This window comes from Gopherus flavomarginatus, chromosome 18, assembly GCF_025201925.1.
Source record: "Gopherus flavomarginatus isolate rGopFla2 chromosome 18, rGopFla2.mat.asm, whole genome shotgun sequence".
Lineage (NCBI taxonomy): Eukaryota > Metazoa > Chordata > Testudines > Testudinidae > Gopherus > Gopherus flavomarginatus.
In genome coordinates, this window is record NC_066634.1 from 16,688,808 (window position 1) to 16,713,122 (window position 24,315).

General features: G+C 50.5%; 1 long non-coding RNA gene and 4 other non-coding genes across 5 annotated transcripts; 3 read left to right on the forward strand and 2 right to left on the reverse strand.

Annotated features, from left to right (window-relative positions):
* Positions 1-3,759: 3,759 nt before the first annotated feature.
* Positions 3,760-3,831, reverse strand: TRNAQ-CUG (transfer RNA glutamine (anticodon CUG)). Its single transcript has one exon. It is a non-coding gene; the product is annotated as a tRNA-Gln (tRNA).
* Positions 3,832-5,496: 1,665 nt separating this feature from the next.
* LOC127036738 (uncharacterized) lies at positions 5,497-7,838 on the reverse strand. The gene is made up of 3 exons (XR_007770214.1): positions 7,792-7,838; positions 6,511-6,801; positions 5,497-5,699 (listed from the first exon to the last, which is right to left on the reverse strand). It is a non-coding gene; the product is annotated as an uncharacterized LOC127036738 (long non-coding RNA).
* Positions 6,644-6,716, forward strand: TRNAF-GAA (transfer RNA phenylalanine (anticodon GAA)). Its single transcript has one exon. It is a non-coding gene; the product is annotated as a tRNA-Phe (tRNA).
* Positions 7,839-9,953: 2,115 nt separating the features above from the next.
* TRNAT-UGU (transfer RNA threonine (anticodon UGU)) lies at positions 9,954-10,027 on the forward strand. The gene has a single exon. It is a non-coding gene; the product is annotated as a tRNA-Thr (tRNA).
* Positions 10,028-15,281: 5,254 nt separating this feature from the next.
* TRNAS-AGA (transfer RNA serine (anticodon AGA)) lies at positions 15,282-15,363 on the forward strand. The gene has a single exon. It is a non-coding gene; the product is annotated as a tRNA-Ser (tRNA).
* The last annotated feature ends 8,952 nt before the right edge of the window (positions 15,364-24,315 follow it).

A 24,315-nucleotide genomic window follows, 5' to 3' on the forward strand; every position in this document is an offset into this window, starting at 1 on the left:
TGAAGGGTGGAGTCAGGTGATGGGGGGCACAGCCCACCAATTTTTTTTGTCTAGCCCATCTCAGTCCCCCACTAAAGGAGAAGAGTCTGATGCCACCCCTGCTGGTCACTGGGTGTCACTGCTGCTCCATGGGAAACATGCTCTGTGCCTTACCCAGATTGGTGGGAAACACACTCTGTGCCTTACCGTGACTGATCCATGGGTGTCACTGCTCGTAGAGGGCAGACACATGCTGTGCATTACACCACCTGACCAGTGGGTGTCACTGCTGTATCAAGGGAAACACCTTCTGTGCATTACCCTGAATGACCACGAGGTGTCACTGCTGCTCCAAGGGAAACATACTCTGTGTGCTACCCTGATTGGCCACTTGGTGTCACTGCTGCGCCGAGCAAAACACCTTCTGTGCATTACTCTGACTGCCCACTGGGTGTCACTGCTGCGCCAAGGGAGACATAAGAGCGGCCAGACTGGTTCAGACGCAAAGTCCATCTAGCCCAGCATCCTCCTGTCTTCTGACAGTGGCCAGTGCCAGGTGCCCCAGAGGGAACGAACAGAGCAGGAAATCATCAAGTGATCCATCCCCTATTGCCCATTCCCAGCTTCTGGCAAACAGGCTACAGGCACCATCCCTGCCCACCCTGGCTAATAGCCCTTGATGGATCTATCCACCATAAACTTATCTAGTTCTTTTTTGAACCCTGTTATAGTCTTGGCCTTCACAACATGCTCTTGCAAGGAGTTCCACAGGTTAACTATTCAACCGCCCTGAGTTTACCCCCTCCTCCCCTGGCCAGGTTGTATATGGAAAAGAGGATGAGGATGAGGAGAGCCATGATGTGTCTGTCACTGGCTGGTGCCTCAGTTTCCTCTAGGCAGCAGTGCTGCAGGCTCCTTTGGTCTGTGCCAATGCAACTGTGTCTGGGGAAGGGGGAGTAGAGGCTCATGCTTCCCAGCCCCATGCCCCACCCCCAGCAGCTGGGGAATCCAGGCCAAATTTAACCCTGGTAGCTGGGCCGGGATTTGCCTGGGCTGGGGTAGGTCTGGGGAGGAATTGGGAGGGAGACAGACGCACCTGCTGTGAGGGAAGATCCTCTCATTCCCTGCCAACCCCCTTCACTCCTTGCAGCACAGCACCCCCTAGCATTTCTTTCTCTGTCATGGGAGCTGTCTGCTGCCTGCTTCTCCCTTAGCATCATCTCTCCCCATCCTGGAGCACTGGCATTGCCCATCCTGTGCAAACAGACAGGCCCCGGTGTGCCCCATGGCACTGCCCTGCAATCGTGGGGGCAACTGTTGGATGGAACCATATCGAAATATGGGGGTGGGCAAGGCTGGGGACCAGGACTCCTGGGTTCTCCCCTCAAATGTGAGAGGGGAGTGGAGATTAGGGGGTAGAGCGGGGGAGGAGCAGGACTGGGATCCAGGGATATTGCTTTTTCTGGTTTTCTCCACCTCCTGCAGCTGCCTCGGTCCTTTCAGTGCGTTTCTTGTTCCATATTCATTTGCTGACTTGTGTAACTCACCCCAGAGGTGGCTGCATCTCAGTGTTGGGTGAGGCACCCTTGGCTGCATCACCTCCTAACCGCGTCTCTCTCCCCCTTCGGGTGACACTGCAGCACTCAGCAAACATGCACAAGATCATGGGGCACTTTGAGCACTGGGCAGGCAGGGGCCAGGTGCTCATCCCTCCCTCCAGAGAATGGGACCCAGCACCCCCTACTTTTTACAGGGATTAAAAAGGGGCAAAGGGGGGCAAATCAGAGGAGGGGGTGGCCAGGGTCTGAGCAGGGGGTGGAAATTGACTGATCGGGGGATCAAGCAGCTGGAGGCAGAGTTAGGAGAGGGACTGAAGAGCAAAGTCAGGGAGGGGGGAAGGAGCTGGAGTTAAGCCCAGAGGAAGGCGCTGCCAGAGGGTTAAACCTGGCACAGGCAGGGGCAGAGGGGTAACAGTGATCCCGGTGGGCTGAGACTCCAGTGTTTGCAGACATGGCAGGGGAGCAGAGGGCTTTTTTATTTCCCCTCTCACAGGCAGCACCTCTCAGCATGGGCTTCCCAGGCTGGGCTCTTAAAGGCACAGGCATCCCACTGCCTAGACACTGCAGCTCCTCTCTGATGTAACCTACTGAGGTGCTGCAGTAGGAGACTCAATTCAGTGAAACTGGGCATTCCCTATACGCCCCCCAGTCAGGGGGCTGTGCACCCCCTTCCCTGAATTTCCCCAACACCCCCTCTCTCAGTGGTCAGGTAGTTACATGCAGCGCTGCCAGTGTTGTCATTGGTTGCAAATTTGAATGGAAATTGAAACGTTAACACACACTTTAAAAGCAGATACAACGTATGAAAACTACTTGTACCTGAGAAAGTAAAATAGGTTTGGAAAGTCTGGACAAAGCCTGGTTTCCTCACCCAGCTGTTGTGTTTGCTGACAATGTCGGTGCATTGGCTTCGGCAGTGTTGGCCAACCTTAGAATTTCAAATGATGATTTGTAAGCGAGGTGTGAATGAGCTCTCCCCTGGCAGCTACTGATGACCAGGGTTGGGAGGAGATTTTGGGACCAGACTGTATTTACATGAACTCACCTACTCTGCTGAGGTATCGAGGTATCCAGCGGACAGAGCTGGGCTGCCTCTGCTCTAGGTGCCTGGAGGAGGGAAGGTGTGTGGGGCTCCAGCCTGGGACTCTTCCTCCCTCCTGCTAAGCCCTGACTATTAATCCCAGCCCTGGCACTCCTTTCTTCAAGTGCCATGTGAGCCAGAGGAAAAGTGTGGTAGGAAGCACAAGGCCAAACTTGTGAACATCAGGTGCAGCAGCAAGAATCCCAACTATCAGGGTAGCAAGTTCTAGAGCCCTAACCCATTGTGGCCATCCCAGCCAAAGACCTGGCTCTAGGAGGTGTGAGTCACCCAGCAGGAGGGGAAAGATTCACTCTTACACAGCTGGAGACAGGGAAGTTGAGCTCTGGGGCTTTACCATAAGCATGGGTGGGTGGCAAGTTTGTAGAAATTTTGGTGGTGCCCAGAACCCACCCCCCAACTCTCTCCCCCAAAATCCACCCCCACCTGCCTAAGGCTCTGGGAAGGGGTTTGGGGGGGAGGGCTGGGGTGCAGATCCTGGGCTGGGGATTAGGGTGCAGGAGGGGTGCAGGGTGCAGGCTTTGGGATGGAATTTGTGTGCTGGGTGCAGGCTCCAGGCTGGGGCAGGGGGTGGGGTTGTAGGAAGGGGTGAGAGGTGCAGGCTCTGGGAGGGAGATTGAGGGTGGGAAGGAGTGTGTGGGAAGGGGGAGGGGATGCACCCTCTGGGAGGGAGTTTGGGGATAGGAGGGAGTGCAGGGCTGAGGGATTTATGATGCGGGAGGGGGCTCAGGGCTAGGGCAGAGGTGTGGTGTGAGGGCTGAAGATGGGGGGTTCATGATCAGGGTGCAGAGGGATGAGGGTTGAGGCTGAGGGCGTTGGAGAGGCTCAGGGCAGCCTGCCTTGCCATTAATGGGGGGCGGGCACTAGGACCCTGGGCCAGCAGTTCTGCCCAAATCCCTCTACTCCAGCAGCAGGAGCAGGCAGGGGACAGGCGCATGCTGCTTTTTGTCAGGCAGGGACACAGCGCAGCAGGGGGGGACATGCAGGGGGAGGGGTGCCAGGGCCAGGGGAAGGGACCCAGCTCCAAATATTGCTGGAGCAGGGCCCCCAGCCCTGAATATTCCTGGAGCCTGAGCACCACAAATGTATATAACCTGCCGCCTATGACCACAGGCCAACACAAGGTCCCACTGAGATTTGAACTCAGATTACAGGATTCAGAGTCCTGAGTGCTGCCCATTACACCATGGGAGCAGCTTGTGCTGCCTTCTCTGCACATCGGTGACCCTCATGGGGCTGGCTTGTGTAAGGGGGCTCTTGGCCCTTTAATAAAACTTAGCGTGTGTGGGGGGGGGGGTTGGTTGGCTAGTTCCCAGCACCAATAGAAGGGGGAAGGATCAATGGGAAATCAGGACCCTGAGACTGACAGTCCCCAGGGACAATGGGGAGAGGCCAAAGCTCCAAGTTAGCCGCTCTGACAGGCCAGGCAGTGCAATGGGGGAGTCACCAGGCCAGGGGATCCCATCCTCCATGTGAGCTGGAACTGCCTGGGCGAGAGTGGGGCAGAGCTAAGGAGAGAGCAGGAGCCTGAGAAGAGCTGGGGAGCAGAGCTGCGCAGTGTAGTGCCAGAAACTGCTGCATGTAGGAATTTGCAACCTGTAGCAGTTACTGATACCTGAGGTTGTTCTTATTTGCTGACTTGTCCTAATTGGCTAAAACTTGACAGTGGTTTCTCTAGCAAAGGCCAGTCCCTGGCCCCTTGGTCCAGACATCCTCCTTCATATCAGGCTAGGGTGACCAGATGTCAAAGGTGAAATATCGGGACGCAGGGGGCGGAGCAAAAAAAAAAAGCTGGAGGACCCCCCCCGCCTCCAAGTGGCAGTGGCACAGCCCCATCTCCAACCAGCTCTCAGCTCCAACCCCCGCTACACCCCCAGATCCCCCATCCCCTCCCTCCTGGGCCTAGCCTGGGCTCCGAGCTCTGCAGCCAAGCCATGATCCGGGCCCCTCCTGCAGCTCCCGGGCAAGGGGTGAACCAGGCAGCTCCCAGCAGGAGCGTGACCACCCCATGTATGTCTCTGCCCTCCACCCACCTGGGCCCTGCCTGCTCCGCACTGCCCCCAGCCCCACTGCGCTGCCCCGCAGGCTGCAGGGCTGGAGCAGCTTCCGCACTGCACTCCCGGCCATGGCCATGGCCCTTGTGCAAACCTAGGAGGGAGGAAGAATGCTGTGTGCTTGGGGAAGAGGCAGGGCCAGGGCAAGGATTTGGGGAGAGATCCAATGGGGCAGTGAGGGAGTGGGCCTGGGGGCAGGGCCAGGGCCAGGATTTGGGGAGGGATCCAATGGGGGAATGACGGGGAGGAGTTGGAGGGGGCAAGTATCCCTCCAGACTATGCCTGTGTGCTGGAGCAGAGGACAAAGTTATTTGTTTGTCCAGGGTCCTGACCAAACATCGGTTGTGACGTGGGACAAACAAGCAAATATCAGGAGAGTCCCGATAAAATCGGGACGTCTGGTCACCCTACATCAGGCTTCAAGTTGAGAATCATTTCCCATTCCCGCTCTGTGGGAGGTAAGACTTTTAAATGCGCTCTCTGTGCTACTGCACATGGCTAAGCAAAGAGAACAAACCCCAAATCCCCCCTGTGCTTTGGGAGCCAGGTTTGTGGTGGGAATTCTGTGGTTCAGACGACTTCAGACCTGGTCATTGTGATTTTTTACCAGTTTCTCTGGCATTGGGGCATTTTTGTGTTCACAGCTGTGATAGCCAAGTGGTTAAAATGTGGGAGTTGAAATCCAATAGTGTTTCCTTGCGCAAGTTTGAATCCTGCTCACAGTGAGGCCTGTGTTTTAGCCAGTCTCTAACCAGGGCAACATCTCTGTACAACCCCTTGAGATACTCTCAGTTCCCTCCCCACCCCAAGTAAATCCTGTTCTGCTCCTTTCATAGAGATCCCTGGGGCATCACCTCACACTGTGACCCTGAGAGGTCAGGCAAACTCTCAGCACCTGAAGCCTCTGGCACTCACCTGATGCCCCATAGATCAGCCATAGCCCTGGTTCTGCTCCTGTCTCTAGAGTGCGAAGGAAGCCAAGTCAGTGACTCCATGGGAGCTATGGGGCTGCAGAATCAACAGAGAAAAAATAGGTGCTCAGCACCTACTGGCAGCCAGGTCCCCCCCCCCAATACACACTACAGGCCTTGCTGACAAGCTCCTCCTCTTCCCTTTCAGTGCCGCCCACTTGCCCATGATCAGCTGTTCAGTGGGGTGCAGTAGGCACTGGGTGAGGAGGGTAAGGAGCAGGGACGGGAAGAGGTGGGGGTGGGAGAGGAATGGGGCAGGAAGGGAAGAGATGGGACGGAAGGGGGTGGGGATTTGGGGGAAGGAGTGGAGTGGGGGCAGGCCCTGAGGAGGAAAGGGGGGGATTTGTCCCAGACCCCAGACCCCTCTAGGGCCAGCCCTGAAGGGAAGCAGTGACAATACAACTGACCAGCACTGCGGGGGAGACTGAGGGAGATCCACACTCATCAGGTCTCTTCTCTCCCCCACGGTGAGCCAGACACTGCTCTCTCCTGGCTCTCACACTAGCAGCAGGACGCCAAGGAGCCATTTCCCCACAGGAAGTTTGAGTGCCCCTGTGGTGCTGGGGGGGCTGGCGCTTCTGCTGGCTCTGGGGCTGGCAGGGGGCTGATGTCTGCACAGACTCTCAGCTGCCAGGCCGGAGGGGGCACCTGGGACCTTACCAGACTGGCTCAGTGAAGATGGGGGGTTGACAGAGCAATACAGATGCTCTCCAGAGCACGGAGCAGCATCCGCCCATGCAGCCAGGCAATGAGCATTTCCCACAGCCTGGAGCCGAGAGGGAGGCAGCAGCTGCTGTTCCAGCTCCTGAGGGACAGGCCCTGTCAGCCAACAGACACTTCTTACTCACCACAGCTAAAGGTGCCGGGTTCCTCCGGTGGGGGTGTGGAGCAGCCGTTTGTTTTCCTGTCCTTTTTGTCTGCAACTGCTGACAAAAACATCCCAGACAGAGAAGCAACTGACCAAAATGCTTTCACACAGGTGCCAAAGTAGTTCAGTTGGGAGAGTGTTAAACTGAAGCTGTAAAGGTCCCTGGTTCAATCCCTGGCTTTGGCAGGCCTTGTCATCTCTCTTTGTACAGGGGATGTTTTCTGGAAGCACAGCAGTGCCTGCACCCAAGGTGAGTTCCTGAGCTTGGGCTCTGCAGTAGCAAAACATAGAACAGGCTTCTGCCCCTAGTTGGCCCACCTAATATTTCATAATGAGAACTGTCTGTCCCAACATGGTAGGAAGAAAGCAAGGCAGGGTAGCCCTCAGGAATGGTGCCAGAGGGCTGCTGAGGAGTGACAGGCAGGGATTGGGGATGGAAGGTCCTCTGTGCAGCTGAGCAACGGCAGTACCAGGGAAGGGGTATCTGTAAAAGTGACCCAGCACACCTCTCCTCCTCTGGGCATCTAGAGCAGAAGCAGCTGGTGCTGACAGCTCCAAGGGGAAGGCTTAACAAGCCACAGAGCAACTGAGGTGAGGGCTAGAGGTGGGCAGGACCATGCCTATGTGTGGCCTTCAAACAGGCACAAAAACACTCAGCCAGGCTGCTCCCTGCCATGCCAAACACCCATTGAAGGTCACCAGCATGCGAGGCAGCTGCTGATGCTCTGTGGATAACATCATAAATTGGTAGGAAAGCAGGGCCAGCCCCCATGGTGGGGCCTCTGACTGGTCCCACTCAAGGTGCTCACTTTTGCAGTGGGGCAGGAGATTTTACCCCAAGAGGCTTTTCTCAAGCTGGCGAGAAGCAGAGAAACACCCAGGCTCCGAAGACGCTACGTAGCAAATACTCTTCAGCACAGGGACAGGCCCACACGCCAGTCCAGGCAGTCACCCACTTTCTTTGGCAAGTCAGGAAGGGCAAAGGCTAGACTGGAAGCACTTGGGGCTCCTGACCCAGCCTTTGTGACACCCACCCCCCAACTCCTTCCCAGGGCTCTAGCTGAAGCCAGAGCATTGGCCTGAGCAGCCAAGAAGAGGTTCCAGCCCTGAAGGGAGCAGGACTTTCAGCACAAAGGTAAAACTGCAGAAACACAACCACCAAGGGACTTAAACCCTCAATCTTCCGATCCACACTCAGACACCTTATCCATTATGCCACAGGAGAGGTTCCTAGGACTTTTTTTGCCTCTCTTTTGCCTACCTACTCGCTCTTGTGGTGAATGGTGAAGATGGTCTCAACAAGCCCAGGTAGCTCAGTTGGTAAAGCATCATGCTCTCAATCTGAAGGTCCAGGATTCAAGCCCTTGTCTGGGCACTCAGCTTTTAAGTTGCCTTGTGTGTCAGGAGCCAAATGACTCCTGGTTCTGTCCACCAGCCACAAGCGGATTCTCAGAATCCATGGCCATTTCCTGGAAAGGTTCCTTTCCTCAGGAATCAGGAGAGAGGCCATATCCACAGGAACAGGCCTGGAACATGCAGTCTCTGGCTGGCAGGAAGTGCTGTGGGGCCAGGTGCTGAGAAAGCTCAGAGGGAAAGCAGCAGAGCTGAGGGGAAGAGAGACAGAGAAGCAATGAGTACAGAGGGAAAATGTACAGGGGGTTCTGGTCTGGCTATTGTGGGGAACTTCCCTGGTTTATACATGACCCTGGTGCAATTGGCCAGAGAAAGGATCTGAGTCCCCACCCCCTTACCAGAGGCCTACCTGACCCCAAGGACGCTCTTTCTACTCAGATGTGTGGCAGAGTCCTCGTAACCTCAACAAGGCTGGGCCCAGGAATCCTGCTGAGAAACCAATACTAGTCTGGTTGAGGAATTTGGTTTGAATGTATTATTAGTATTCTCTTCTGATTTCTGAATCAGTTCAGCTCAGTCTTTGTCCTCCAGCTGTTTCCAGCTGTTGAGTTATGGGGGAGAGAAGCCAAGTCATGGTGTCTCTACCCTTCTTTCATAGTTTCTTCCAGCTTGTTAGGAAGCTCCTTTGCTAGGATGTGAATCAAGCAGTGTCCATTCTCAGAAGACAGACTTGTACAAACCATATGATCTTTATATGAGAGTGGTGAATATGGGGCTTCCAGGGTGCTGCTTTGAGTACAGCGTGCCACACCTGGGCTTCCATTGCAATGGAGACGTACCCTTAGAGTCCATCTCTCCTGGGATAAAGATGGCAGCAGGGCTGGCCTGGGTCATCCGACTTGGGTTCATGGACATAAAGCTGAGGGGCTAAAAACTGTGGTGCAGATATTTGTGTTTACACTGAAGCCTGGGTTCAGAAACCCTCACCCCTCGTGGGGCCTCAGAGGTTGGGCTCAAGCCCATATGTCTGCACTGTAATTTTATAGAGGTTGGGAGAGAGTTTAGCAAGTGGAAACAGTAAAACCACATTGAGGGGACTGGACCTCTGACCTATCAGCTCTTAACACCCAAACTTTCAGTAACTCTATTATCAGTGCCTGTGAGTGTAATTTAACCCATAGGTCCATCTAGTTCTGAATCTTGTCTTCTGACAGTAGCCAATCCCAGGTGCCCCAAAAGCCACTCCCCAAGGCACCACTGGGAGTTGAATGCAGGATCTCCTGTTTACAAAACAGGTACTTTAAGCACCTAAGCCATGGTACCTGCTGTTACTTAAAGCATCGTGTCTGCCCACACCTGACTGTCTGCCAATCCCCACTGGGCCCTGACAAATGTTGCTCGTGTTTGGCTTCTGTAAAGCAGAGGAGCAGGTGAAGTTTTGCTCCCAAGGTGTGTGTGTGATTCTTTGGACAGGTCTACACTACAAAATTAGGTTAGTTTAATTACGTTACTTAGGCTGGCAATGCAGTATATCAACCTAATCCCAGGGCAGATAGTGGCTCAGCTGTCAGAACTTTCTGGAACTATGAAAGGGGATGGGCCCAGCCTCTGTACCAGGAATGCAGGGCAGGTGAGTTCACGGTGGGCATTATGGGATACTGGTGGAGGCCAGTTATGGTGATATAATGACCAGCAGCATTTACACTGACAATTTGTCACTTTAAGTTTGCTGCACAAAGCTCTAGGCCTCTCGTCGAGGTGGTTTTATTTTGTCACCAAAACAGGGCAGTTTTGTCACCAGACGTGGTATTGCAGTGTGTGCACCAGCCAAAAGCAGCTGACCGAGGGAGCGTTGTGTGTTTTTCACACATCTGAGCATTATAATGATGCTGAAATAACTTTGTAGTGCAGACCTGGCCAAAGATTCACACACACACACACACAGCTTGCAAGGAAAAGCTCACCTGCTTCTCTGCTTTGCAGAATACAAACACAAGCAAAGCTTTTCAGGCCCCAGTGAGGATGGCAGGGAGTCAGGTGTGGGCAGACACTGCATTTAAGCCACAGGTGGGCACCATGGCTTAGCTGGTTAAAGCACTTATCTTGTAAACAGGAGATCCTGGCTTCAATTCCCAGTGGTGCCTTGTTGATTAACTCTTGGGGCACCTGGTATTGGCTGTTGTCAGTGGACAAAACACAGAGCCAGATGGGCCTTTGGTCCAGCCCAGTATAGCAGTTTTAATTATACTCACAGGCACTGATAACAGAATTACTGAAAGTTTGGGAGTTAAGAGCTGATAGGTCAGTGGTCGAGCCTCTCACAGATGACCCGCTCCCTCTGGGACAGGGGCAGGTCTGGGCTCTCACACCAATTGCTCATTGTGGCTGCCAGAATCCATGAGCTGCTCATTTAGTTTGCACTGAGGGTTGAGCCCTGCTTCATGCACCGTGTGTGAGAATGAAAATCCTAAACCACCCTTTGAAATAACGAATGCAGCAGGACGTGTTATTGTCCCTGCCCCAAAGCAGACAGACCAATGGAGAAATGCCATTGAGTCCACGGTATTACTCCACTGCCATTTTACCTTTTTTGCTTGCTAAACTCCTTCCCAACCTTGAGGGCTCCCAGACCCCAATATTGAGCTTGAGCTGAGATGTCTACAGTGCAAATTTACCACCCCACAGCCAAAGCCTCCAGAGCCTGAGCTGGCACAGAACAGCCGTGGGTGTTTCACTGCAGTGTGGACATAGCCGAGCATTATGTCTACACTGCCATTAACACACCCAAGTCACTATTCTCAAACCCTGAGTCAGTTGATTCAGGCTTGTGGGGCTTGTGCTGCAGGGTTATAAAATTACAGTGTAGACACTTGAGCTTCAGCCCAGCCTCTGAGACCCCACGGGGGGTGAGGGTTTCCAAGCCTGGGCTCCAATCTTATCTCCGGGAGCCCAAATCAGATCATCCAGGCCAGTGGGATTTTATCACACTATAGATGCCCCCTTAGGACATATCTACATTGCAATGTAAGCCCAGGGTTAGCAGAAGTCATGTCAGCAGCCCCAACACATAGACATAAACCAAGAGGGAAAGACCCATCCCCAAATAAGCTGGGCAGTGTCCTTCTCCCTATGGTTTGTAAGTCCAGCAATCAAAAGTCCTTTAACATGACCCCCCCTGCACTCCACTCACAGCTGTTGTCCTTAGTCAGTGCAAGCCCAGAGGTGCCTCTGTAGAGTTCACCTGCCATCCTGGGTGGAAAAGGGGGAAAATAAGAAGGCACCGTGCTCACTGTGTTGTCTAGGAACTCACTCATCCCTCCATGGCCACCCTATCCTAAAGTTGGTTTAATACCTAAATTTTAGTATTGGGACCCCAGCCCACTTGGCCCTGGAACCCTTGTCCCCTGCCTAGCAAGTGCTATGGAATTGAGGGAGAGTCCCTCAGTCAGGGTCTGCCAAACATAGTTGTGCTGCCCTTGATTCACACAACAATGATAACAACCCTTTATTTCTCCTGTCCCAATAACAAGGAGACTGGGAATCCAACACCAGCCAAAAGTGATCATTTTGGCAAGCAACCCAACATATTTCCAACATACTGTAAAATCCATATGCAGACTCATACATGAAACCTTGCAAGAAAATCTTCCTGAGGGGGTCTGAAACACCTGCTGCTGGAGGGATGGAGGGAGCTGTGCATTGGGATTGAGGGGCACTGGGAACAGGAGGGGCCTGTGCATTGGGATTGAGGGGCACTGGGAATAGGAGGGGGCTCTGGGTTGGGATTGAGGGGCAGTGTAAAAAGGAGGGGGCTGTGGGTTGGGACAGAGGAGAAGGGTGAAGAGGAGTAGGCTCTGGTTGGGAGTGAGGAGCAGTGTGCATAGGAGGGGCAGTGGATTGGGACTGAGGGGCACTGGAAGTAGAGGGGACATGGATTTTGGCTGAAGAGCATCTTCATTTGGGGATCCAGCAGGATAGAGGAAGACAGCAGGTGATTCTAATTCCTTAGGGATATTCTGTTGTGTTTTCTGTGTGTGCGTGTGCATGCAGGGGAGGAACATGCTATATGCCCAGAGGCCTTTATTCCTCCAGGCTGCAGGGACAGAGAGGATGTCAGGAAGTTGCCCCTTCAAACCCACACACAAAAAGGTCCTTCTTAGGAAAGGCACAGTCTTGAAGAGAAAAAATAACACCAAAGAGGACATCAGAAGAACAATTTTTAAAGATACAGTGAGTAGTTTATTACCTGACCAGGGATTTGAATGCTAGACCCTCAGATTAAAAGTCTGATGTTCTACCAACTGAGTTAACCAGGCTCACAGCAAACGAAGTATAAGATATGCAGAGGAGAAACTAGTCAAGAAAAAGGGAAATGGATACAATACGGAAAACCTGCTGCTCTCTCTCTTTTCCCAGCCCTGGCCTGGCTGGTATTAGTGCTGGTTAAAAAGACAGGGAAATATCGGCATCTACCAGCCTTTCATAGCTGTACAAGACTCAGGCACAGTACAGAGGTGCCCATCTGCAAGTGCCGAATGGTTGGATTGGCTAATGCAACCAGTAGACGTGCAGGGCACACTGGGATATAGAGCTAAGTGTCCATCACCATCATTAGTTCAAAGGGATAATTAGTTCAAAGGGATAATGATATGATGAGAAGGTTCACAATTGACTCAGTAGTTGCATACAAAGGTGCACGTTTGGCAGTTACATTGGGAAATTCTGGGTCCTTCTCAGGCTCAAGTTGGCCTAGATGTAGAAGTTACAATATTTAAACTTGAAAGAGGGGCCAATTTCCCCATCATTTCACACCTTTACATCCAAACACGATGACTTTCTGATTAAACCCGCCTCGTTCAGCCAGAAGATCTTGGGGTGGGTGTAGGAGTCACTGAGTAACATTCTCTGCACTCTGTTATGACTCAGGTCAGAGCAGAGGTACCTAGTGATCTAGTCTGGCTGTAAAATGTATATATCAACCCCAGTTATGGTGTGAAACTAATCTTCAGGAATGGCTGTTCCCCACCCAAACCCCAGCAAAGGGCTCTCCAAGGGAGGGGGCTGTTGAGGAAGGAAAGAAGAAAGATGTCCTTCTCTCCCTGGAGGAACTGGGCTCTGCGCTTTGGACAGAAAGGAGGGGAAGGAAATGGCCACATGATGGCAGCGGAACCTAAGAAATGAAACACAACAGGCTTCTGAGCACGTTGCTTCTGAACAGTGAACAAACCTGACTCCTGTATCATGAAAAGCCAAAAAGCAATTTCTTTGTATGATAGGGAGAAAAGAGTTCCAATAATTACTGCCCATTTACTTTTGAATTATTTTACATTATAAAGAAAATTGTAACAAAATTAGTCTGAACTTAAGCTGCCTGTTATTAAAAGCCTGTTCCCCAATTCAGTTCCAACTGCCCTGCTAGAAACACCCCCAGGTCCCTGCTCACCCCAGGAAGAGGAAAAAGAGAAACCGCCACTGGGCACTGCCCTTGGCTCCAGGCTGCTGTCCTGGGGTGCGGGTGGGGACTGATTGTTTGCTGTTGAGGAGGGAGCCAGCAGAGGCCTCTGGTGCTCTGCTCCTAGCATTTGCCCAGCCCAGGCTGTCCTCTGTCTCAGCTGCTGCTCCCGGCCTGTTCTAGAGTCAAACACGCAGGGCTCCCAGGGGAATAGAGGCTGGGACAGGGCAGCAGCCTGGGCTGGGCTGGGAAGATGCTGGGAGTTCTCGTTCCCTGAGAACTGGTCTGGCTCCCTTCTCAACAGCAAACAAACCAATTCCACATCCCCTCCCTAGAAAAATCAGCCTGAAGCCAAGGGCAGCAGGGGACGATTGCCTTTAGTTCCCACCAAGGCAGGAGAGAACCCAGGGCCTTTCTAGCAGAGCTTATGGAACTGACGTGGGGAAACCAGCCTTTAATAACAGGCAGCTCAAGTTGAAGCTAAGTATTTTTAATGATTTCTACAACATTAAATAACCCTTCAATCGTAGTGTCACCATCCATAAAATTGCTTCAGCCTTACAGGTTCCCAAGTACAAAACTAAACATCTCTTCAAATCCAAGGAAGTGGAGATCAGTCAACATTCAGAGTCATCCCACATAAAAGAACCATGTTGTGGTATATACTGGCCCCATCACGTGGCCATCGCCTTTCTCTCCTCTCTGTTAAAAGTTTTAGTATTTTGCACAGAAACTTTCTTCCCTCAGGAGAGACCTGGGAACCAGGGCTGCCAGCCAGACAAACACCTTTAAGAGGAGGCGTCATCTGTCAAAAAATGATCTCCCTCCTTCAGTTCAGTGACACCCTGCAATGTTACTTATCCCAGCAGAGCCGGAGGATTGAAAGCAGCTACACCAAGCCCCTGTGTAGCCAGCAGGAGTGAACACAAACACTCCCTTGTATCTGAAGAGATGTTTAGTTTTACCCTTGGCAAACTACAAGGCTAAAGGGAAAGGTGATGGTGGTGTCAGATATAAAGAGTGAAACATGAAACAATCATCATAGTTATGCCTATAGCAACTGTAAATATTTCTAAATTCTTCTTATTATCATCAGTGTATTATTTTCTCTGTCATCCTGACATTGACTAGACCTTGACCAAGAAATTTGGATCTTGACAAAATAATCAACTACCCTTCGTTAAGGTAACGGACTTGACACCCACTCGGGTGTCTCCACGCAGGTTCAAGTACTAACAACAGTGGCACCTTACAGCCATAGCTTTTAATCAGGGCAATACATTGATACAAATTCCTGTTAAATCATTTCTCAGCCAGAGTCCATCGCCCACATTCCTTAAGGCACTGGGCCACCATGTGGACGTTTCATTTCCCTCCTCAATTTCACACAGAGGCACAATTTCCTTTGCACAGATCCAATAACAGTAAAAGCTCCCTGTGTCTCTTGTCTGAGCCAGGGCATTCGATTCCAGTGAACCCCTCTCTCCTGCAATGGCGATGGTCAGACAGAGGGGACGTGGTCACCTGCATCCCTTCCAGGGAGATATTGGCTCGGCTCTTTCTTTCTGCTGCTGTTGTTAGTCCATGAAACATCAGGGATGGAATGCAAGGCTGAGCTCACACACCATTCCCTTGAAACATTTCAGTGCCCCAGAGAAATCCTGCCCCTGGCTATTGGAATGATGTGATAGAGATTCGAACTGGAAAGGGACTGTCTGAATTGTCAGTGTGGGGAATGAACAACAATCTATAGCAATGTCGTTAGCCACAAACACACTAATCATGTTCCAGCTGGAAGGGAAATGGGCAGGAACTCTTGCTGTTCACCATGGACACACTTACACTAATGCACAGCTATGAGTGTGCTGGGGAAGCTGGTCTGAGCCATTTGAAGTGACAATTCTGTTAGAACAGTATCATCATATAGGGCAGCAACAGTACATCAAGTAGTTGTGGCTGAGTGGTTAAGGTGATGGACTAGAAATCCATTGGGGTCTCCCCATGCAGGTTTGAATCCTGCCAACTACAGAAGCATTAGTGTATCATCATTGCTGCTGTCTTAGTGCCTGAGCATCTATGGAGCCAGATCTGGTCTCTCTCTGAGGCTGGCTATGCTTAAAATACTGCTGTAGCCCTGTGGAATAGACAGTTGCTACAGTGAGGGGAGGGGTTTTCCATCCCTGTAATAGCTGCATTGGCAAAACAATCTTTCCTTTCACTTAGCACTATCTAACCATGGCTTAGGTCAGCTTAATTATACTGGTTCTGGAGGGTTTCACACCCTGAAAGTTACAGAGTTTGTCCCATCACCCTCCCATTCCCTGGTCCTTCTCATGTGACCAGAGAGCAGCAATGCATGAAGCTCAAAGGTGCAAACAATTCAATGTTTATTGGGGTAAACTTCCAGCAAGCAATGATTCCAGTTTCCTTCCTCAGTATCCCCCTTCCCAGCTCTGACACCACAGAGGCTTGCCTGTGTCCCTGTTCCTATTCCCCCCCTTAGCAAAACATAATTCCAATTCCCCTACCTCAATTCCCATTCGCATTCCCCCCCTTACTTCCTGATTGACTGCAGACTATATAGTAAAACTGGAGTTCTGCTTAGCTCTATCTTAACCAATCATTTTACTGACAAATTCTAACATATTGTAACATGATTATCTAACCAATTATACCCCACCACCTTAATTGGCTTACACAAAACAAATTAATTATACAGCAGACAGAAACAGTCACAGAACCAGACAGAGATTATACAGACAAGTAATAGGAAAGTGGGGACTACAGTGACAGAACAACAAAGAAATGAGGATTTCACACCCCAGCTGTTGGTAAGTGAGTTGTTCCCAGACAGGATGCTAACATAGTAGAGGTTGTGGGTGCTGGTTGCTTAACTGTCTGGCGCACAGGGCAGGATTTTGAGGTTCACCATTACTCTCTTAGAATGCCAGCACCCATCTTTTGTTCACTTAAAAAGATAACAGCGAGATTCCAACACCGCAGAACTCATGGAGCTCCAGGAAACGCGTAACTTTAGGTCCGGGTGAGTGTGTCTAAAAATCAGCTGTACTGTAGAAGGTCTCTTGGAGTTGAAAGAGATGTGCCATCGTGACCTCTCTAAAGAGTTCATCAACTATTAATGAAAATTAGGGTTGATAAGTCACATTCTTTGTAGTATCAGGATGGTGGACTGGTCTAAAGTGCTAGCTAAAAATATCTTTTTTTCCAATCCATTGGGTTTTCTGGTCTCTGCATGGAGACGTGGTTTCAAATCCCACTCCTGACATGATCATTTAATTATATCTGCAGAAAATGGCCTCACTTTAATCTCCTTTGCAACAATAGAACCCCATTTGCTTAGCTTTTCTCTTCCAGTAGTTGTGAGAGAAGTTCCAAACCAGGGGGAAACAGGGCCTGTTCTCTCGACCCATCAGTTTTTGTCTTCCTTCATTCCAAGCCATTTCCTCAGATACATCCATATTTCCCACACTTTTATGAAATTTTAGAGTCATCATTTAATTGCCACACAACTGTACTTAAGAAGTGAAGTGAAACACAATATTTTTAGGATATTCTTGCAGAAGAGTTTTGTTTTCTGACCTGGAATTGAACAGGGGTTACCCGAGGGGGACAATGCTACTCCCTTTTCTTTGCTCATCCAAAAAACATAAGTTTGTGGTGCCCTTTGTTTCCTTGTTCTTCAAACACCTGCCAGGGACGGCCAAGGGAGACTTGGTCCTGACTCTCAGGGTCCCTCCCTGCCCTACCTTTCTATATGATTCTGTTGTGTGGGTTTGCGCAGTGTCATTGTTCCACGCTGAGCTGTTTTGCACAGTGTCCCTTTGCACTCTGATGCATTGTTTCGTGTTGTATGGTTTTTGCACTGGTTTGAGCTGAGCTCTTTTGCAGTGCGTCATTTTGCCCCCTGGGGCGTTCATTTGCATGGTGCTGAATTGTTGGGCTTCGCACTCCTACGTGTTGTCACTTTGTGCTGTGTAATGTCAGTTCACGCTGAATTGTTAGATGTTAGATTGGGGTGTTTCCACTTTTGTTGTTGTTTATATTGTATTGCAATGGCATCGAATTAGAGAGCTGTACAGCTGCAAGTGCCCGGGAGAGGTCATGAAATCCAGCCCTCACTGCTGAAGCAGAGCCAAGCAGAGATGATGCATTGGGGGCCATGTGGGGTCAAGTGCCCACAGCAGTCGGCCCAGGCAGGGAGCAGAAGGAGGGAACCAGAACCAGAGCAGGTCGTCTATGGAACGAAGTGTATGCAGAGTATCCTTGACAGAGGTTTGTTCAACCTGTTCTTAAAAGCCTCCTAGGACAGAGACTCCACAGACACCCTTGGGAGCCTATTCCAGAGCTTAACTATCCTCAGAGTTAGAAAGCTGTTCCCAGTATCTAACGTGAATCTCCCTGGCTGCAAATTAAGTTCATTACTTCTTGTCCTACCATCAGTGGACATGGAGACCAAATGATCATTGTCCTATTTATAAAGACCAAACTTTTCCCTCTGCAATCATCCGTTAAATGGTTATTATCCCCTCTTCTTGCCTGGGGTACAATGGAAGAGGAGAAAATACTCTCTTAACATAGGATGCAAATGTCAGTTTGTTCTCTCTTCATGTTTTAGTGAAACTCAGAGAGAAGAAGAAACATGACCTGCCAAAGAGCACAGAGAGTTTGTTTCAGCTGGATCTGTGACTATTAGCAGAAGAGTGACACCTAAGGGCTGTCACTACCACCCAGTATGGGGCTTGAATTTATGATGGTGGGATTAAGAGCATCATACTCTACCAACAGAGCTAGCTAGATTTAAAGTCAGTCAACTGCCCAGTCGCCGTGTAGAAGGTGCCCTATAAGAACATAAGAACGGGCATACCGGGCCAGACCAAAGGTCCATCTAGCCCAGTATCTGTCTACCGACAGTGGCCAATGCCAGGTGCCCCAGAGGGAGTGAAGGTAACAGGCAGTGATCTAGTGATCTCTCTCCTGCCATCCATCTCCATCCTCTGATGAACAGAGGCTAGGGACACCATTTTTTACCCTTCTTGGCTAATAGCCATTTATGGACCTAGCTACCATGAATTTATCCAGTTCCCTTTTAAACATTGTTATAGTCCCAGCCTTCACAACCTCCTCAGGTAAGGAGTTCCACAAGCTGACTGTGTGCTGTGTGAAGAAGAACTTCCTTTTATTTGTTTTAAACCTGCTACCTATTAATTTCATTTGGTGACCCCTAGTTCTTGTATTATGGGAATAAGTAAATAACTTTTCCTTATCCACTTTCTCAACATCACTCATAACTTTATATACCTCTATCATATTCCCCCCTTAGTCTCCTCTTTTCAAAGCTGAAGAGGCCTAGCCTCTTTAATCTCTCCTCACATGGGACCCCTAATCATTTTAGTTGCCCTTTTCTGAACCTTTTCTAGTGCTAGAATCTCTTTTTTGAGGTGAGGAGACCACATCTGTACACAGTATTCGAGATGTGAGCGTACCATGGATTTATATAAGGGCAATAATATATTGTCAGTCTTATTTTCTATCCCCTTTTCAATGATTTCTAACATCCTGTTTGCTTTTTTGACCACCTCTGCGCACTGCGTGGACATCTTCAGAGAACTATTCACAATGAGGCCAAGATCTTTTTCTTGACTCGTTATAGCTAAATTAGCCCCCATCATATTGTATGTATAGTTGGGGTTATTTTTTCCAGTGTGCATTACTTTACATTTATCCACATTAAATTTAATTTGCCATTTTGTTGCCCAATCACTTAGTTTTGTGAGATCTTTTTGAAGTTCTTCACAATCTGCTTTGGTCTTAACTATCTTGAGTAGGTTAGTATCATTTGCAAACTTTGCCACCTCACTGTTTACCCCTTTCTTCAGATCATTTATGAATAAATTGAATAGGATTGGTCCTAGGACTGACCCTTAGGGAACACCACTAGTTACCCCTCTCCATTCTGAGAATTTACCATTAATTCCTACCCTTTGTTCCCTATCTTTTAACCAGTTCTCAATCCCTAAATCCCTGAGGGTGTTTATCTGTGAGCTGAGGTTCTCTGTCTGACATTTGACTTCTTTCCTGGTTTGTTATGTCCCCAGTGAGCAAACCAGAGCTGTCACAAGGCTGGTTAGATGCTGCTTTCTAGACCAGAAAGCTGGGGTTGATTTAGCATGCTGCCATCATCAGCTGGTCAGAGAAACTATGGGGGAGGGTGGAATTTAGGATTCTCCCACCAAGGGGAAGTGCTGTTGGACTCATTTAGTGGGAGAGAATCTGAGTCTGAGTTCCCCACATGACACACACACATTTTCACAGGGAATCAGGTTCCCTGGAGAAAAACCCATAAGAAGCCCAGACCCAGGAGTGTCAGAGAAGGGAATCGCTGTTTGCCTTAAGAGGTGGGTGAGAGAAACCTACAGGTCCTTAGATCCCTCCAGCACCTGACAGAATCATTTGTGGGGAAAGTCTGGGGAAGCCAAGGAGGACAAAGAGAGGGAAAAAGGCCTTGCAGCTGTTGTGCAATCACCATGCTCTCAGTAGAAGGGTCCAGGGGGCTCAGCACTCAGAAGATGGCAAAGCTCAGAGCCCCGTTCCACAGAGCCAGACTGTGATCAGCTCACAGCGAGGGGGAGCAACACCTCTCCCTTGGTCTCTATGCCAGAGCACCTATCAGCTCAGTGTCCTTCCAGCAAGAGTCAGATGCTGAGAGGGTTGCGATGGGGTAAATGAAGGCAGAGGAGGATTGTTCCTCCTGGTTTTTTTTTTGGGTGGCTCTGTGATCCTGCTGGAGGAAGCATGATTCGAGTTTGTTTCAGTGGCTTGTGTAGGGTTGAGGTTGTGACCCTGAGTACAGGGGTTCCTGCACTCTCTGTTCTTAACCCCTCAGGAAGTGGACAATGGAGCACTGTCAGAAAGTGGATAGAAAGTAGCCTAAGAAAGTGTAGTTTAAGAGAGAAGAAAAATGGTACCATCAGCTCCGTGGTGGTCTAGTGGTTAGGATGTGGTACTTTTACTACCATGTCCTGGGTTCAATTCTCAGTCAGGGAGAAGTGATTTTAAACCAAAAAAGCTTCAGTTATTCTTCACTTGCAATGTAAACAAATCTGTGGTATTTTCCCGATTCCCCCATCTTCCCAGCGTCTCCATGGCAGAGCTGGCTCCAGGCACTAGCACAGCAAGCAGTTTCCTGGGGCGGCCAATGGAATGGGGAGGCTTCTGCGGCAATTGGGCCCTCTCAGTCCCTCTTGGAGGGAAAGACTTGCCGCCAAAAGTGGCACAGGTAGAGCTGCCACTGATTGCAGCTTTTTTATATTTTTTTTTCAGCCTGGGGTGGCAAAAACACTGGAACTGGCCCGGCTCCATGGAAGACAATTTGTTAAATCCTAGATGAGTGGAGTTAAATCAGTTCTCAGCCTGAGTCCTTAGGGCTTAATCCTGAGGATATTGCCCCATCATGGGGCCATTTCCCTCCTCTCTTTCATGCAAACGCACAATTTTCCTTTCACAGACACAGGAACAGCAAGATCTGTCTCCGTCCCTTGTGCAAAGCAGGGAGCCAAATTCCATGGAGACAATGGATGAGTTGGGGCCCTGGGCACATCCAGCCCTGGCAGTGAGATGTTCCCTCCCCTCTTTCTTTATGCCCCTGCTGTTATTTCATGGATTGTCTGGGATGAGGGAAAAGCTGAGTTCACTCCAGGTGGAGGATAAAAAGAACCTGAAAGTCTCAGGTCCCAACCCCTGCTACCAGGATCACTGAGGTGCTGGGGATTTGAGTAGGAAAGGGACTGTGTGAATTGTCAAGGTGGGGAATGAATAACAATCTACAACTAGATCCACCTCATTAACCACTGACACAGGCTAATCCTGCTGCGGATAGAAGGGAAACTGGGAGTGATTCTTTGCTGTTCAGCCATGGAAACAGTGACCCAATTGCACCGCAGTGAATGTGCTGGGGAAAGCTGGACTTCATAGGCAGGTGGAAACACCTAGAACTCCCCACCCTACTTCTGCTGCCAGGGTGAGGTGTTGAGCTGCTCACAGCATCCCCCACCATGACCTTACAGCAGGGTATTGCAGCACTCCCCCGCCACCCAATGCAGGGGAGAGGGCTGAGTGTATCTCTTCCCCCTGAGTCCAGGGCACAAACTCTCTCTGCCCCACACATAGAATTTGGCCCTGCTGAAAAGTCACCCCTAGGAACAAGTAACCTCCATGAAAGCAGGCCTGGCTCTCAGAGAGGGGAATGGGCTTCTTAGGAAGCTTATAGGTCACTGGCTGCAGTGAGAAAAGGAGGGCTCTGAGTGTAACCCATAGGAAGCACAGCATACCAGGGGATATAGCTCTGTGATAGAGCACAAGCTTTGCATGTGTGAGGTTTTGGGTTCAATACCCAGCATTTCCATGCTCATTTTTTCACCCTGCTCTTTGCTCATGCCCAGAGGAGATCATAGATTACCAGTCGCCCTGCATCAGTTTCAGTCCTGCTCAGTGAGGGGCAAGTGCCAATTGCATGGAAGGTCGGGGGGGGGGTCTGCTCCTAAGTCACCTTGGTACATTTAAGATTCCCTCTCGCTGTGCTGCTTGGGACAAGGGTAGATGAGAAGGGTGAATCCTCCAGCACTGGAGGGAAAGGTCCCATCTGCTCAGACTGAGAGGCAAGGAAACAGAAGGGCAGTCAGTGCTCAGATTGGAGCGAGGTCAATGATGTACACCCAACAGGGGACACTGTCTTTTTGAGTATCACAGGGGTGGCTGCGTTAACCAGGATTTGTAAAAAGCGAGAGTCCTGTGGCACCTTATAGACTAACAGACGTACAGGACCATAAGCTTTGAGGGGTGAATCCCCACTTCATCAGATGAATGGAGTGGGAATTCTGTGCCTGGCTAGCCAACTACAAAAGCAGTTTCTCCTCCCTTGGCGTTCACACCTCACCTGCTAGAAGAGGGCCTCATCCTCCCTGATTGAACTAACCTCCTTATATCTAGACTGATTCTTACCTGCATATTTATACCTGCTCCTGCAAATTTCCGCCACATGCATCCGATGAAGCAGGTATTCACCCACGAAAGCTTATGCTCCAATACGTCTGTTAGTCTATAAGGTGCCACAGGACTTTATGTCTTTTTGAGGTGAGTGCAGCTTGCTTGGGAGGTGCTGACGATGGATGGAAAAAAGGCTGGAGTCAATGACAGATGAGACCACAGAAGGGGAAGGGGAATGGCAGCCCCACAGAAGGTCCTGGGTGCTCAGATGCCCCAGTTATTGCACCCTGGCCTGTCGTAGAGAGAGAAAAGACACCAAGGGACCCTGCCCCCCTAACAGTGATCCCATGGACAAGAACCTGGTTGGGAGTGGGGTGAAGGTTCCCTCTGGGCAAAGTGGAGTTGAAATCCCTCAGTGTCCTGGAATTTAAGCAATGGAAGCTTCAAACCCTGCACGGGTGTGGGCTGAGGTGCATCAGCAGAAGGTTGGGCTGGACAGGGCGGAAGGTTTGTATAATTTTTGGTGGTGCCGAGAATGGGACCAAGTCCTGCCCCACCCACACCACACACCTGCCTAAGGCTCTGGGAGGGAGTTTGGGTGTGGGAGGAGAGGGGTTGGAGTCTGGGAAAGAGTTTGGGTGCAGGGTCTAGGGTCAGTCAGAGGGTTGAGGTGCAGGAGGGTGTGCAGGGGGCAGGCTCTTGGAGGGAGTTTGGGTGCAGGTGTGGAGTCTGGCTTGGAGTTGAGGGTGCAGGAGCAGGTGAGGGGTGCAGCATTTACCTCAGACATCTCCCGAAATCAACCTGCACCCCCCTCTGGCAGCAGCCCTAAGCATAAGGGCCGGGGGCATCTCTGAGCATGGCTGTCCACAGACTCCACCCTTGCAGCTCCCATTGCCACAGTTGGCAGAGTTGGCACTTGGGGTGGGGGCAGCACGTGGAGATCCCCCCCCACCCCAGGGGCTGCACGGATGTACCAGCCGCTTCTGGGAGTGGTGTGCCACATGGAGCAAGGGTGGGCAGGATGCCACCTTAGTTCCCTTATGCTGCTGCTGGTGATGGCAGGGATCCCCGGGCCCTTTTAAATTGCCCTGGGGCAGCAGGCGGGACCAGGGGGGACACTCCCAAGGGCCTAACGTTGCTTTGCACAACAATAAATCTTGGAACAGAACAGAAATGAAATGGCAGCAGAACCTAAGGAATTAAAAGCCTCCGGATTCATGTGTGTGCACTGACTCCAAACGGAAACTGTAATTTGACTCACTTTGTGTCTGCGGCCAATAATATATCAGGACAAAATCATTCCAGTGATCGTGACCCTGGGTTTGAGGAGGCTTTGGTCTTATTAAAATATAATTGGCAATTTTCACTTGTGTTTTTAAAGGTGGCTTCCCCAAGCAATCCCAAATTGTTCTTCCCACAGCTGGCTGATGGGGGGCAGCAGAGGATCTCCCCAATCTGGGGGAATCTCTCTGGGCCCCACTGTTAATTCTCCATCCTTTCTCCCCCTAATCACAGACACCCCTTCCCTCCCCATTATCAGTGTTTTAGAGCGACGCCTCCCCACTTTATGGGATACAGACTCTGTGACAGAGACTGAGTGGGGCTCCTCTGTGCATGGCCCCAGTGGGGAAGGAAAGAACCTGGAGGTGCGGGGGAGAAGACAGGCAGACGGAGTCAAATGGGGCTAAACCAGAATAGAGGATATTTTCTTCCTGTTAAAATGTACTGGAGTCTCATGGCTGAAAAGCTGCATCTTGAGTTAGGTTTGATGCATCAGCCTTGCAATCGCCAGGCAAAGGTGTGACCCACAGAGACTGATAACTGCCTGCTTCCCAACTTTGTCTAAGAAGCACCTGCACTGGTGGAACAGGTTAGTGCAGAGGGGGATATTGCTGGGGTTATGAATTCAACCCTTATCTGGAGCACTGGTTTCTATTCCTTGTGTAGTTTCCCCAACTTGCTTTGCTTAATTCACAT